General features: G+C 48.1%; 1 long non-coding RNA gene across 1 annotated transcript; it reads right to left on the bottom strand.

Annotated features, from left to right (window-relative positions):
• Window positions 1-1575: 1575 nt before the first annotated feature.
• Window positions 1576-6136, bottom strand: LOC135407535 (uncharacterized). The gene is made up of 2 exons (XR_010426915.1): window positions 5925-6136; window positions 1576-2294 (listed from the first exon to the last, which is right to left on the bottom strand). It is a non-coding gene; the product is annotated as an uncharacterized LOC135407535 (long non-coding RNA).
• Between the last annotated feature and the right edge of the window lie 8414 nt (window positions 6137-14550).

Below are 14550 nucleotides of genomic sequence, written 5' to 3'. Positions count from 1 at the left end.
GGCCTCCCCTTGGAGGAGAGGTTTGCCTTCAGCACCACCTGTTTTTCCCCCTTTGCACTTAGATCTGCCAAGATTTTTCACCCCAAAAAATGGGGTTCTGGCTCCCTTCTCCTGGACAGCATCAATTCTGTCCCACTTTCCAGCATCTGCTTATTCAAATGAGATAAAAGCTATGTCCCCTTATGCCATGTGCCGAGCAGCTTTGTGAATTCTGCTAATAAAAATATGCTGGCTGCAGCCCCTGAGCCTCTGCAACAGGTTTGTTTTCTGTAGGACACCAGCTCCTGTGAGACAGAGTCACTTCAGGTCTGCACCACGGTGGCAGATTCGAGATGAAAACGCCCCCAGATGTGAAAGATGTGGTTCGTTAAATAGCACAGCAAACACACGTTTCTCGTGTAAGATTGTAACAGGAATAATCGATTTAACAGTAACATGCACATAATGGCAAAGAAGCAAAGAGTAATGGTTTTGTCACTGCACTGGCTATTGCCTGTGTGCATGTGCAGCTGCATATTTATACTCATTAAAGACCAAACAGGACGCCTCCTGACAAGAGATTTCAGATTCACATGGAAGCAGCGGGAATTATTCCCACAGATCCTGCCGTTGTTAGAACTCCATCTCTGGAGCCTGGGCAGCAGAAACTTGGGTCAACCTGTGGTTGATTCCCAGTGACACCTGAGTGCAGGTGCTTCTCCAGGTAATCTCTCCCACTAAAGGTATCTCTCCCAGGGAGTGATCCCTGGCCTGATCCGCACAGACCTGGCCCTTCCCCAGGGCAAGCTGGCTGTGTCCAGGTGTGAAGCACTCGGGTCCCTGCCCCGATGGTGCCCCCACAGCCCTGAGGTCGTGGTGTCCCTTCCTTTCCGCGTGCCTCGAGCGAAGCTGCTCCTGCAGGCTGTAGGAGGGCTGTGCGGAGCAGAGGCAGCCAAACCTGATGCAGGCCCTGAAGGAAACCCGGGAACTACACCCAGCTTGGAGGGAACAGGCTGGTTTGGTGGGGAAGGGTGCCCATGGGAGAGCTCACCCTCAGTGTGGGGAGCCAGGTTATCTGAGAGCACCGAGGTACCCGTGCATACCCCCAGAAAGAGCCCAAGGACTCCAGAGGGGCACCACACCCCGAAGGCTTGTAGGATCTTGCCTCCAAAACTGCTTACAAGCAGCAGTTTCTGCAATAACTTCTGCTGGTACCTGCCATGCACGGATCCTACATTCCTCTGTAGGAGGGCAGCAGGATGTGGCAACGGGCAAATCCCACTTCAGAAAAAAAAAAAGGCCACAGGTCAGTGTTGGTCACACAGAGTCAATCCTGGACCATCTCCTCCCCCACCAAGCCTCATGGGATTCCCACTCCTCCAAGGCAGAGGTGAACAGGCTTGGTTGGTGGGGCTGGCGTGGAGACAAGCAGGGGTGCACGAGCAGAAAGCAAAATTCCCAGCTGCTGAGATGCTCCAAGACACCCCTGCCAGTGTAAGCGTCGTTATCTCGAGCTGACGTTAGCCCAGTTGCTTTTTAGAAATCACACTTAAAAAAAAAAAAAAAAAGAAAGAAAGAGAATTCAGAAGGAAGGAGTCAGGAACACAAGAACTGGCAGTTTTTAATCACTTGCAAAAGATTAGAAGTTGACCATGTGCTCACCTCACACTTAAAATAGGTTATATCATGTCAACAGGATGCCCAGCTCTAATTATAAATGATATTTCCCCAGACTAAACAAAGTTTGATATTTATGCTCCATTTCCTCCAGCTCTGATTATAGCCCGTTCTTTAAAAAAAAAAAATACATGAGGAACAAGAGGAGGTCCAAGAGCTTTGCTCTGGCCCCTCTTTTTCTGTTCCTGCTGCTGTTGAGGGAAGTTTGTGGCTGGGATGGGAACGTGATGATGCGTCAAACGCCAGGATTTTGGCTTGGCTTGGGGCTGCTGCTGCTGCTGAGGAGCACAGGGCAGCTGTCCTGGTCACCAGGTCAGCTGTGATTCCTGTCCCACGTCAGCCTCTTCACATGGTGCCTGCAGGTCTCAGGTGCTGTGTCTTTAGTTGAACTCCAGAGATGAGCTGCTCTTGGCACCTCCCTGGGCCAGGCTTGGCTCAGTCCCTCTGGTACCCACCGTGACCTTCCTCAGGTCCACCTCACCCCGGGCCATGAAGGCACTGGCACTGCAAGGTCCACATCCGTGGGGTGCTTGGGGGATGTTGTCCATCCCTCGGAGTGGCAGATGTTGTGGAAACTCCTGGAGTAAGCAGGAACCACTGCAGGATACAGCTGAGGTGGCAGTGGTGATAAGGGTCTTCTGCAGAGTGAGAGACCACAGAAAATAACACAAATAAATCAGGGGGGAGAGGGGAGAAACGATGCCCCAGGTGTGGGGGGTCCTGGGGTGTGCAGCAGTGAGGCAGAAAGAGAAAAGGGAGAGGGAAAACACGTGGGGAAAACTCCCAGGCGAGTAAACTCATGTCACAGGAGCTGCAGAGTCCCACGGTCTGGGGGGAGTTGAAAGGGGGCAAATGGAATTTGTGTTTGAATTGTGGGGGGCCAAAACTGTCTCCAGGGTCCCCTGATTTTATTTTCCAGCCCCTGTGGGCCTCGGACATACAGCACTGCCCACAGAGCCCTCGAGGTGCCAGGGGAACATCTGGAGAAGGCAGGAATAAGGAGGGCAGAGACCTCCTGCCTCATCCTTGCCCTGCCAGCTCAGGAGGCTGGAGGCAGCCTGCAGCCACCCCAGAGCTTCCAGGTGTTTCTGGGCTCGTTCTGCCCCTCGCTGCCATCCCCAGGGACATCTCCTAGCCCGGGTTTGAACATCCCAAAGCTTTATCAGCAGGAAAACTGCGCTCCGTGGATAAACCCGGTTTATCTTGAAATGCAAACCCGGTGAGACTGATGTGGTTTCTCCTGCAAATGTTTCTCCTATCTCTGCTCTACCACTGCAGCAGCAGGAGGATTGATGAATCAGGTGATGCCAAACAAGCTGCAGAACAATTTTCTCTGTTGACTGCGCTAATGGGGTTACAGAGCATGTTTCTCTCTAAATCTCCTGCTCCATTTAAAGTGTGAAATGTCATCCATTCTTCTTCTGTCTTTTCGTTTCCTTTTGGGTGGGAGAATGAAGGGGAAAGTTGGTCTCTCCCCCTGGCGTTTTCAGTCCCTGCTACTGACTCAGACCTTACAAAAATGAGTTTAAGTTATCAGCCACCGCTGAAATAATCAATTTTCCCTTTTTGTTGTGCCTTCTTTCCACCTCTTTGCTGTGTTTCCTTTGGCTAAGTGGTGTCTTACTGCAGGGAAGCTATAGTGAAGGGATTACTGGCATTATATCTACAGGGCCTTGAAGCTGATCATGACACAGGTAATTTTCAGCTCTTGCACAAAAGGATTTCACCACAGTTGGTTCAGAGTGTGATCTACCCTGTCTTTTGCTCCTTCTATGTTGATTTTTTTGGGCAAATACCGAAAAGAAAATAAGTTTGCAATAATCCTAGGGAGAGAAGAAATGAGTTAGAAATGCTCTAATTTTGTCATGTTCCCTAAACCCTTTGATCCTCCCCATAACAAGCCCCTTGTTCCATCACTATGTCATCTTTTTTTTTTTTTTAATAGTTCACAGGTGGATTCTGAGTTATTTCCAAAATGTCTTTGCTTCCTGCAGAGTGTGTCAGCTTTTCTGGAATAGTGTAACTTCCACCCCCAGTGATGTATTTTGAATTTTTTTTTTTTTTTTTTTTGCATGAAGGAAAAAGATTGAAACCCTGACTTAAGCCCTGAGCGTGGTCCTTGCTGTGCTGGCACAGTCTGTCGTGGTGCAGTGCTCCAGGTGGAACACACTGCTGGAGCAGAAAGGGAACCTGCACCATCCAACAACCCCTCTGGACCAGAAAATGGAGCAGGGGGTACATTGGAGTTATTTCATTGGAGGGAGACAGCAGGCACAGGGCAACAACCTGAAGGAAACAATCCTGCTGATGTGTCTGATTTTTCCGAATGCCGAAAATCTAATCTGCTGCTGAACATCTTCTGGGTTTCAGAGGTGGGAGGCAAAAACTCAGCAAAACCTCTGGAACCAGTGCACAGGCTGCACTTGCACTAGGAAGTTCAGTGCTCTGGAGTGGTGGAATACAGGGGACACAGAAGCACAGACAATTGTGCTCAAATATGTATCCCCAGCCTCCTGACAGGCAGGAGAAGTGATGGCAGCAGCTTTGAAGAGCTGGGTAAAGTCCTGCTCTCCTTCTTCTCGTAGACGTTTGTAACCCCAGCATGATGTCACGGGTGAAACAGAGGAGGTATCTCTGATCAAATGCAGGCACCTGCAAGGTGGGGATCTGTCATAGACTTTGATATCCTGCACAGCCCATGGAGGGAAATGGAAGCCCTTCTTGCCTGTGATTCATCTCGCTCTCCAGCAGATGAGTCACCCTCAAGGAGCTCCGACTTTCTCCCGTGAGCACGAAGGGAGTGGTGAGTGACTGACTCAGGCATGGATTCAGAATTAAGGGAAATGAGTCCCTCTTGCAGTCAGGAAACAGAGAATGGGATTTTTTTTTTGCTGGTTGTGAGTGTATCTCCTGCTGGTGTACATCCCAGCTTTCCAGCCCAGGCTGGGCACATCAACCCCTTAAAATACTTCCCAGGTTTCCTCGAGAGAAGCCACTTGAGGGTGGTATCTCTGGAGGTGTTACACGTGTGATAAGTGATTCTGCCATTCTGCTGTTGCTTTGAGGGTCTGACATCCATCACCCCCTGAACAGAATTCCTCCCTCAAGAGCCTCAGTGAGACCATCACCTCGGACACAAATGTGAAGAGCTTTGTTAAGAAATCGGGATGCAGCTCCTGGGGTTAGATTGTATCTCCTTTTCCTCCTCAGGTCAAAGGCACTGTGTTTTACACAAGGGTCCTTACAGACCTCTTGACCCATCCTATCCAGGAGGTTTGTCTCTGCCATATCCATCAAAGAGCTTCCAGCCACAGCAGGGAGGAAGTTTCTCCCCTTTCACTTGTGGTTACCCCACAGTGAATTGCTCCCAGCTCAGCCCGTTTCATCCCTGAAAGATGCAGAGAATTTCCAAACAAACAAAGCAAACAAAACAAATAAAACAAACGAAACAAACAACAGCCATCACACTGTGCCATAGGAGGTTGTTGTGAGGGCTGAGGTTCAGGATGAAAACTTTTTAGCAGGACCTGCTGCACTAGAACAAGGGGTAACGGTTTGGGACTAAAAGATGGTTGATTTAGATTAGATATTAAGGTGTCTATGGCGAGAGAGTCCTTGGAGATGATCAAAGAAATCGGTGGCGATGTTTCCTGGCCGCTGAACGATTTGCTCATTGACACGTACAGGGGACACAAAGGACAACTGGTTTCGGTATTCTTTGCCTGCCCTCTCGTGGTGAGTGGGTGCCGAGTCCGTGCACTCACACAGACATTTATCTATGCACAGATGGATGCAAATATGGATGTACATCTGCATGTTCACACTGATACACCTGTCAGAAAACGCTTTTATTTGAATTGTACCTTGAGTTTGATGCCACAGAAGCGAGCAGTAGTTAATTGTTGTCGCTGGCTGCAGCTGGTCTTTTTTAATGCTGGAAGGCTTTCCTGTGATTGTGTTAAAATTCGATTCAGATAAAACATTTCAGGATGAAAATAATAGGAGTACAGTGGAATATTTGTTCCAGCTTAGAGAGATCAGCAAGGTCTTCGTGTGTCCTTTTCCTCTCTATAAATAAACTCTGATGAAACTGGGTGAGCTGTACAAAATCAAGAGCAAAATGGTTTTCCAGTTCTTACAGCAAATACAGGGCAGCATAAAAATAACTTCCACAGCGTGGATGTGCCTTTCCCGACACAATGCCAGCGTGGGAGAGCAGAGGGGCACGGAGGGAAAGGTGAAAGCTTGGAGGAGATATATTCACTCACCTTTGGGGTTTATTTTCAGGTCAGCCAGGGTTCAACATCGTATTTCCACTCATTTCCCCTTTCAGCTGCAAAGAGCAGGGGGATTTGCCACGCAGCCCTTCACGCCTCCTAGAAATGTGTCCAGCGCCTGGGTGGGGGGCACTGGGGACAAATCCTTCCCTGTGAGGGTGGGGAGGCAGCGGCACAAGCTGTGCGTGTGTGCCTGAGCCGTCCCTGGCAGTGCCGATGTGCCAGGGGGTGGCACTGTGACAGCACAGAAGGAGGAGACTCCTCCGTGCCAACAGCGAGCCTGCGGAGTTCCCGCGGCTGGGATGCCCGGAGACCTCAACATCCTTTATCCCGCAGCCCAGGAGGTCTCCAGAGAGTCCTGGGGCTGGGGTTTAATTTTATTTCTGTGCATATCTCTGGGCGAATTGAGGAAATTAAAAAATAATGACTTTAACTGCCGATTTTTTAGCTAAGCAGAAGGAAAAAACAGACAGCGGTTCTGGGTTCCCTCTGCTCGCAGATCTGTAGGAGCTGGGGTTGCCCCCCTGCACCTTGAAGGGGTCCCGTGGTTTCCTGCAGCCTCGGTGTCCCCGTCTGCCACGCCAGGGCTCTGCAGAGGAGCTGTCCCGTGAAACAAGCCACTGCCACTCACCTCTCAACCCACCCCCGAGAAACCCCCCAGCCCCGCCTGTAAATCTGGGGGTGCTCACCTGACCAGCCCCCCCGGGGGCTGCACAGCACAAAACTGCCCGTGCTCCTGGGAATCCCCAAATCCCTCAGCCCTCTGGAACAGGATGGCACGTGCCTGGTGCACAGGAAAAACACCAGGAGGACAGGGAAGGAAGGGGCCATTGTCCCCCTGACCCCACATCCCTCTCTGTTCTTGTTTTTTTTGCTGCTTGAGCTCCGGGAGTGATTTATATAAAACTCACATGCTGTAGGGAAATGCATTTTTACAGCATCCAAATACAGATTAGATCCAGCTGTGTCACTCAGCATGTTCACAGCTTATCCATTTATTAATCTGCCCTTATTCCACTGTTTTGTTGGGAACTGATTGTGCACGCTCGGTGGAACTGTGGAGCTGAGGAGTGACATCCAGCCTTTTATCTCCTCAGAGAGAAACGGGCATTTTCCTACCCAGATCTTTGGAAATTCAAAATCAGCGGCGTGGTCAATAATCTTTGAAACTGGGGCAAGCTGGGATCGTTATTCCCAAAGCATTTGCTTGCTCCTGTGTGGGATCACCCCCGGATCACACCCACCCAGGGAGCAGGGTGGAGGGGAGGAAGATGAGGGGAATGCAGAGCTGATATGTGAACCACCCCAAAGGCAGGAGCAGGGGATGCTCTCCAAAACCAGCAAAGGGATCTACTGGAGGAGAGAATGGGGCTCTGAGCAACCTGCTCTAGTGGAAGATGTCCCTGCTCATTGCAGGGGCTGGGAATAGGTGACCTTTAGTGGTCCCTCCTAACCCAAACCATCCTGTGATCCTATGATTTTGCGATGCTCTGATTCTGTGGACGGTTTTAAACAGGCGTGCAGACGTGTTATTAATTTCCTTTAAGGAAAAGTGAAATAAAGAGAGCAAATGTTAATTCAGATAGCGTCAATGTAAGAATTTTTTTACATAAATTAATGCTTCACTGAATCTTTTCTCTTTAGCATCTGTGAGAAAAATGAAAGTATTTCCCAGCAAGGCATAATTAGGAGAATGAAACCCCTTGCTGTACTGTGGGACACCCGCAGGGCACAGCAGTGCTCAGGAGTTTATTTACAGTTGGACAGAACGTGGCTCCAGGATGACGCCCCACATCTGCAGAGCGGCCCAAAGTGTGACATCTCTCCACAGAACAAGTCCCCTGGAACTCCTCATCATGTCAGAGCTGCAAAATAAAACACAGTTGAAAGGCTTTAATGTCTTTAAAGCTCCCACTCGTGCTCTCTAGGACCCAGGCCAGCTGATGCTCGGGCTCCCTGAGGCTTCAGCACACTCCAGCCCCGAGCTCTGCAAGCTCTGATTGTGCTGTCCCTGGATGTTAATTACTCTGAAAAACATTCCTAAAACTCCAAAGATCTCCAAGTCACTGAGAGACCAATTTGCACTGTTTTCAGTGGCGTTTCCACCCAAGCGTGAGAATCAGTATTTCAAAACAAAATTAGTGTTTCTGAACAAACGTAAATGTTTGGAAATGCAGCTTCTCCCGAATGTTTACAGGGAGGATCTTTAACACGAGCAGCCAGGGACTCCACCGTGAGGGGCACTTGGATGCAGTCAGAAATTCCAGTGGGAAATTGCTCCGGCAGCCACAGGATCATAAAGCCCACGGAATTGTTTGGAAAAGCCCTCGGAGATGATCAGATCCAACCGTTCCCCCAGCGCTGCCAAGGCCAGCACTAACCCCTGTCCCCAGGTGCCACATCCAGGAAAACCTCCCCGGGAGCACCCCCTGGGAGCAGGGCAGCAGCTCGCACGGGATCCAGAGCAGCAGCTCTGCCCCTTGATTTACTGCAGGAGTCACACACTTCCCACCAAGGATAACACGAAGGAAGGGGGGAAACCTTGTTACAGCTCCAAAGGACAGCTGAGTTATCGCTGCCACTATTCTGTTAACAGGAAAATATTTTTCAGGCTTAATTAAGTGCTTCAATTTGATTTACTTTTTTTCTATGGGGGTCGAGGATGGAAAAATATGACTGTAATCCATGTCAACGGGCTCCGAGGGATGAGAGTTTGATGCACTGTGTCTGAAAACAAGTTCAAATCGATGCTAATTTTAAGGAGATTACACGCTGGCAATTTTGTTTTGGTACAATAAATTATCTTGGGTTTTTAATAGCCTGGCATTTTTTAATACAAATGACATCCTCAAAGCCTGCCAGTTTAGAAACAAATAACAACAAGGATGAGAAATGGAGAAGGTTAGATTAGACGAGAGGTAGAGAGCAAACAAAATATCAATTGTATTTAAATCTCGGGGTGGCAGAAAATCTATTTATTTGTCATATTAAGTGGATCTCTCCCATATGGTTATGGAGATGATTTTCTGGGTGAAAGGTAAAACAATCTGAAAATTACCAGAGATTTAATAAAGTTTGGAAATTGCATGAGATCAACCATCACTCTAAGCTGCTTGTGGCCTTACACAAAACATTTCCAAGCTAGCTTTATTCCCCCTCTCTTAAATCAGGATAAGGAAACCGAGAAAAGGCATAAAAACTTAATTAAGCATCATTTCTCCTTCTTTTTTTAGCCTAAACCTAACGAAAATAAGGGTGCTTTTTGGGGTTTTTTTTCTGCTGAACATTTTTTTAATTTTGATTTGCCCAGTGTTAGAGAAAATAGATAAATTCCCAGGGAATTTGTGCCCATGAAAGGGCAGCAGCTCTTTTGTGGCTTGAATAGAAGTTGCTGGAAGTTTCCAAAATGCTTCTCTATTTTTCCACAGCAAACCAGCATATTCCATAGGGTTTGGGCAGAACAGTCCTTTCCAATCTGCATGAAATCTTTATGAGCAACAAAGGAAGTATTTTCTATTGAGAAGGAAGAAAATCTTTGTACCTCAGGAACCTTAAATGCTCATAATGTAAAATAAATGGAAAAGTACAGCACACTTTGTCCTACCCTTCCTGGAGAAACCCAAAAAAGGATCCCAAGTTTATGTGAATAATGCAACTGTAGAGCTACATTATATAAAATAAAGATCCATGAGGGCTGCCACACGTTGTGTCCTCCTCCATCTAAGCTGAGCTCACTAACACACTTTTTTATTACTACTTTTTTATTACAGTGTCTTTGAACGTCATGGAACATTTCTCACCGTGGTAAAAGACATGATGATGACCTCCATCAGCCCAAAAAATTACAGTGCAAATTATCACCATTAGTATTTCGTGTACTAGGAAATGACCTGGAAGTCAAAAGAAATTCTGTGTTTTCATCTGAGTCCCTTCCTAAAATAATTCAGATTTATTTGGGTGAAATTTGCAGCAGTGTGGCAGCCTCGTGTTATTTATTATTTCAGTGCTCTGGTAAATTTGTTGCCTTTGGAGTTCTGTTTGCTTCCCCTGAACTGGGGCATATCCTGTTAATGTCTTCCAGCCTATTCTGATGATTTTATTTTTTTTTTTCAGTAGACTTGCTGTAATATTTATGATTTTCTGGTTTGGTTTCTATCCTCCAGTGACTAAATCACCGATGCATTAAATAAAGCTGTGAATGTGCTAAAAAACCCTGAAAATATACTAAATAAAGCCATGGATGCACTAAATAAAGCTGAACTAGAGTGGTACTGTGTTTCTTTACACTTTCCCCCACCAGGGAGGATGCATTATTTTAATTCCTCCATTTAAGACCTTCGGGGGTGACAGAAATTACTTTCCCTACAAATGACAAAGGTGACCCCGGACTCTGTTGCTCCCGGGTAAGAAAACTGCAAAATCACTTGACAGGGCTGCAGAACAGTGGGGAAAGTTAAAGGTAATTAAAACTGGAGCGTGGACAGCTGGGTGAAACCGTGTCTGTGTGCACCCACCTCTGCCATCCAACGGCCTGAGCCCCAGGCTCCTGCACCAGGAAAGACAGTAGGAAGCAACACACAATAAACCACCATGAACTGTCAATGCTGTCAAGCATCAGAAAGTGGGATTGTTCATTCAGAGCTTATTTAATTCCTTTTTCCTCCAGAGCAGGCCAATAGTCCAGTGCAAATCTCTGCCCCCTGGCCTTTGGGTCTGGGAGAGCCAAAGTCTCCCTGCAGCACAGCGACCCAGTGCTTCTAGTCTGGTGGTTTCAGTTTTCACTGAAATCCTCCCCCTAACAAAGTGTTCAGCAGCGAAGACCCGTTCATAACAACCAGCAAAATGTTCTTTTTGTATTATTCTCGCTGCTAAAAACTTAAGCCTTATTTCCAGTTTGGTGTAACTCGTTTCCCACCGTAGGATGTTTTTTTGTTCTCTGTCTGACACCAGATCCCTGCTGCCCAGGTACATTGACACACAATGATCCAACTCTTCCCTAGCAAATGGGTGTCCAGAGGCTCTGGCTGTAACACACACTTTCCAAACTTTCAACCACTCTCAGGATTTTTCTGATGTTTCAACATCTTTGTGTTTTAACATCCTGTTTAAAGGATAACCATAAAAACTCTGTGTAATAATCCTGTGTTGGCTGCAGCATCATGAAACAGAGATTATCACTACCCAGCGCTTCCAGCGCTCCTCTCCTGACATGTGTAAGATTGTTTAACCACGATTTGGACTTGTGTCCCCTCCTGCAGGATCTTTGGGACTCAGCCTCGAGGAGGAGGGGACCCTCCTGGGACCTCTTGAGCAGGAGAGGAGCCTGCAGGGAGGGGAGCAGCCCGAGGGCAGCCCCTCTTTGCCAGCATGGCTACATGAGAGAAGAAAACCCACCCAAAGGATCTTGCACAGCTTAGAAACCATTTTCCCCTTGCACAGTGGGACCTGTTCCCTCACCCTGAGGAGCTGGACCCTTTCAGCTGGAAATGCTGTTGGCTGCTCAGGGGGGAAGCCAACGCCTCAGCTGGCTCCTGACACCTGTGTCCAGCAGCAAGGCTGGAGCAGGGAGGGTGGAGAGGCTTGCAGGCAGCATGCAGAACAATATCACATAACTGCCAAGATGGGACACTAAACCCCCTTCCACTTCCCTCACTCATCACATCCGACAATACAATAATTTTGCCTAAGAGCTAGAAACCACTTTCAACTAATATTATTTGTTATCTGCAGCAATAGCATTATCCTAATATCCAGAGGGTCAGGCAGCTGCCTTGTACAAGGCATTGCATTCCCATAATGTGTTTTCTGCTCCAAACCTTCGTCTCAGTTTTATCTGAAACAAAAAATAGATGAGAATTACACCAAGCAGAAGAAGCTGCAAGCTCTGAGCACCAGTTTTCCAGGCCTGTGTGGGCTCAGCTTCTTTTTCTCCTCGTTACTTGACCACATCTGCAGGTAGTGAAGGCCCCCCCCAGTCCCACCTTACAGTGAGCAAATCTAAATTGTCCTGCTCCAGTTTGCCTAAATTACACACAAAAATGCTTTGGCAATGTGGAAATGCACACCTCTGCTGGTTCTTTGCTGTTGAGAAACTCGGTTTCCTTGTTTTTGAAGGAAATCAGTTTGCTCTGACATCGTTTGGTATTGGATGTGACTGACACGGTTGTTTTCAGAAACAGGTGGGTCAGAAAAAATAGTTTATTTGCTTTGATTTGCAAATGCTCTTAGAGCTTGTGAGAACTTTTGTCATTGCTGCCCCTGCTTTCGACAGAGCTGAGACAAAGTGTTATTTTTGTACCTTGGAGTGTGGATTATTTATAGAGACAGCCTGGGCTCTGCCAGCACACCGTGATTGCACTGGGTGAGCGAAATGAGGAGTGACATTCAGAGATGCTGCCTCCTGATAATAACACGAGGCATTCAGATGAAAATATTACTTATCAGCACTCATGACGGAAACACAGGTTTATAAATTGCTACAGTTTCACTGAGTTTACCAAGAAACCTACCAGGGCAAGAGGATAATTTATAACAATAATAATAATAAAGTGGTATTTGTTCAACAGAGAAGAGAGGTGAGTCCTCATGCTTAAGATGACTGCAGCAATAGCATTTTTTTTTAGCCATGCATAGTTCTGCAAAAGCCAAAGCATTTACAGGGTTGTTTCTCTGAGAGAGAGCAAGCAATTCCTCCTCCTCTCTCCTACCATCAAAGCACCTGGGAACTCTGCCAGGGGAATGCTAACATGTCTCAGTTCTCCCTTTGAGGCAGTTTTTGTGGTGTCAGATGTAACGGTGAAGGAATGGTCGGAGCACGTGGAGGAGCCTGCAGCAGTGAGCTGGCTGGGCATGGGCAGTGCCAGGCAACACCTCTGCTGCCAAGAAAACCCCACCCACGGCTGTGCTGTGCCTCTGGATCGCTCTGCTCTCACCCTGATTACCCATTACCTTCACTAATCCTTCTCTAATGCATAATTGCTCCGTGTTCTTGTGCTTGACGGAAATTCTGGATTAGTTTGATTAACACCACTTTGCAGCCATTGAGGTATGCTCAGGAGCTTTAAAGCTTACACTGCATTGCGAAAACCCAGAGTTATTTGTTCACTTCCAGGAGGTTCCTGGTCTCCAGATTCTGCCCTGTGCCCACCAGACATTATCTTAGCCCAGCCCTTCCCCCTTTCAGTTTAAAGTTAATCCCTGCAACCAAACTGTGATGCTACATCTGTTCATGTCCGTAAGAAACCTCCTGAACAGAGTGAGTTTTAATGACGTGGCAACAGTCACTGCTCTGCTCCACTGGCTGCCTGTGCAGGCCACTGCCCTGGGAAAAGGAGGACTGATCTGTGCCTGACTGCAGCCACTCCACCAGGGACTGACGTGTCCCTCGGTGCTGTAACACCCACTCCAACCGTTCAGCTGCTTCAAACGTGAGTCCAGCCAGTGCAAAGAGAATTTTGACATCAGCCCTTTAAAACACTTGCTTGGGAATACACATTGTTGTTACTAAATGCTTCCTGGCAGGTGGTTGGGATTGACCTGTCCCTTCACCTCCCTCTCACTCCGAGTCCTCCAGAGCAGCACGAGAGTTTCCATCCTCTGCTGTTCCTGCGGGAATGCACCTACAGGGGGCTGGTGCATCCACCACCAGGTACTCAAAACTGAGTGACACGGGAAGCTCCATGAATTACTGGATACACCACAATAAATGGCATGCTCGGGTCTTTCAGCCCGAGCAGGAAACTGGTTCCTGCATGAATAACACGGGGACAAGCTGGTGCCCAGGGTGGGTGCCAGGGGTGCCAGCTCTCCCTGTCTTCACAGAATCACACAGTCACAGGAGGGGATGGGTTGAGGGGATCTTAAAGCTCATCTCGTTCCACCCCCTGCCACGGGCAGGGACACCTTCCACTAGAACAGGTTGCTCCAATTTGGCCTTGGACACTTCCAGGGATGGGGCAGCCACAGCTTCTCAGGGCCTCACTGCCCACACAGCCAGGAATTCCTTCCCAATATCCCATCTAACCCTGCCCCCTGGCAGTTTGAAGCCATTCCCCCTTGTCCTGTCCCTCCACCCCTTGTCCCCAGTCCCTCTCCAGCTCTCCTGAAGCCCCTTTAGGCCCTGCAAGGGGCTCCCAGCTCTCCCTGGAGCCTTCTCTTCTCCAGGTGACCCCCCCAGCTCTGCCAGCCTGTCCCAGAGCAGAGAGGCTGTGCCATCAGCTCACAGCCTGGACCTGCTGGGTTTGCTGCCTGGTGTCAGAGGGTGCTGTCGCTCACATTAGTTGTTAATTGCTCAGCTCACACACCGGCCCTGGGGAGATAAGCAGGGAGGAAGAATATTTCCATCTCCTGCTTCTACTAATTTTTACGTGTAGATGCTGATAAGTCTTTTGTCCCAGTGACATCTTGTGTGGGGAAAAAAAAAAAAGGAACAGCTTAGTCAGCCCGTGTACTAATCAGCACATATTTGTCATGTAAATTGATACAAGAATTCATTTTTCCCTTTTGCTGTCCCCTTTTGTTTCTCCGCTCCCGAACACACAGGGTGCACAGCTCATTTCCCATTCTGGTACAGCTGTCTGCAGGGGAATCATTTCCGTCTCATTGCTAGGTTTTAGTC

This window comes from Pseudopipra pipra, chromosome 2 (genome assembly GCF_036250125.1).
Source record: "Pseudopipra pipra isolate bDixPip1 chromosome 2, bDixPip1.hap1, whole genome shotgun sequence".
In the NCBI taxonomy this organism is placed as follows: domain Eukaryota; kingdom Metazoa; phylum Chordata; class Aves; order Passeriformes; family Pipridae; genus Pseudopipra; species Pseudopipra pipra.
The sequence above is the reverse complement of the archived record's forward strand: the minus strand, read 5'-3'. Positions and strand labels throughout refer to the sequence as shown.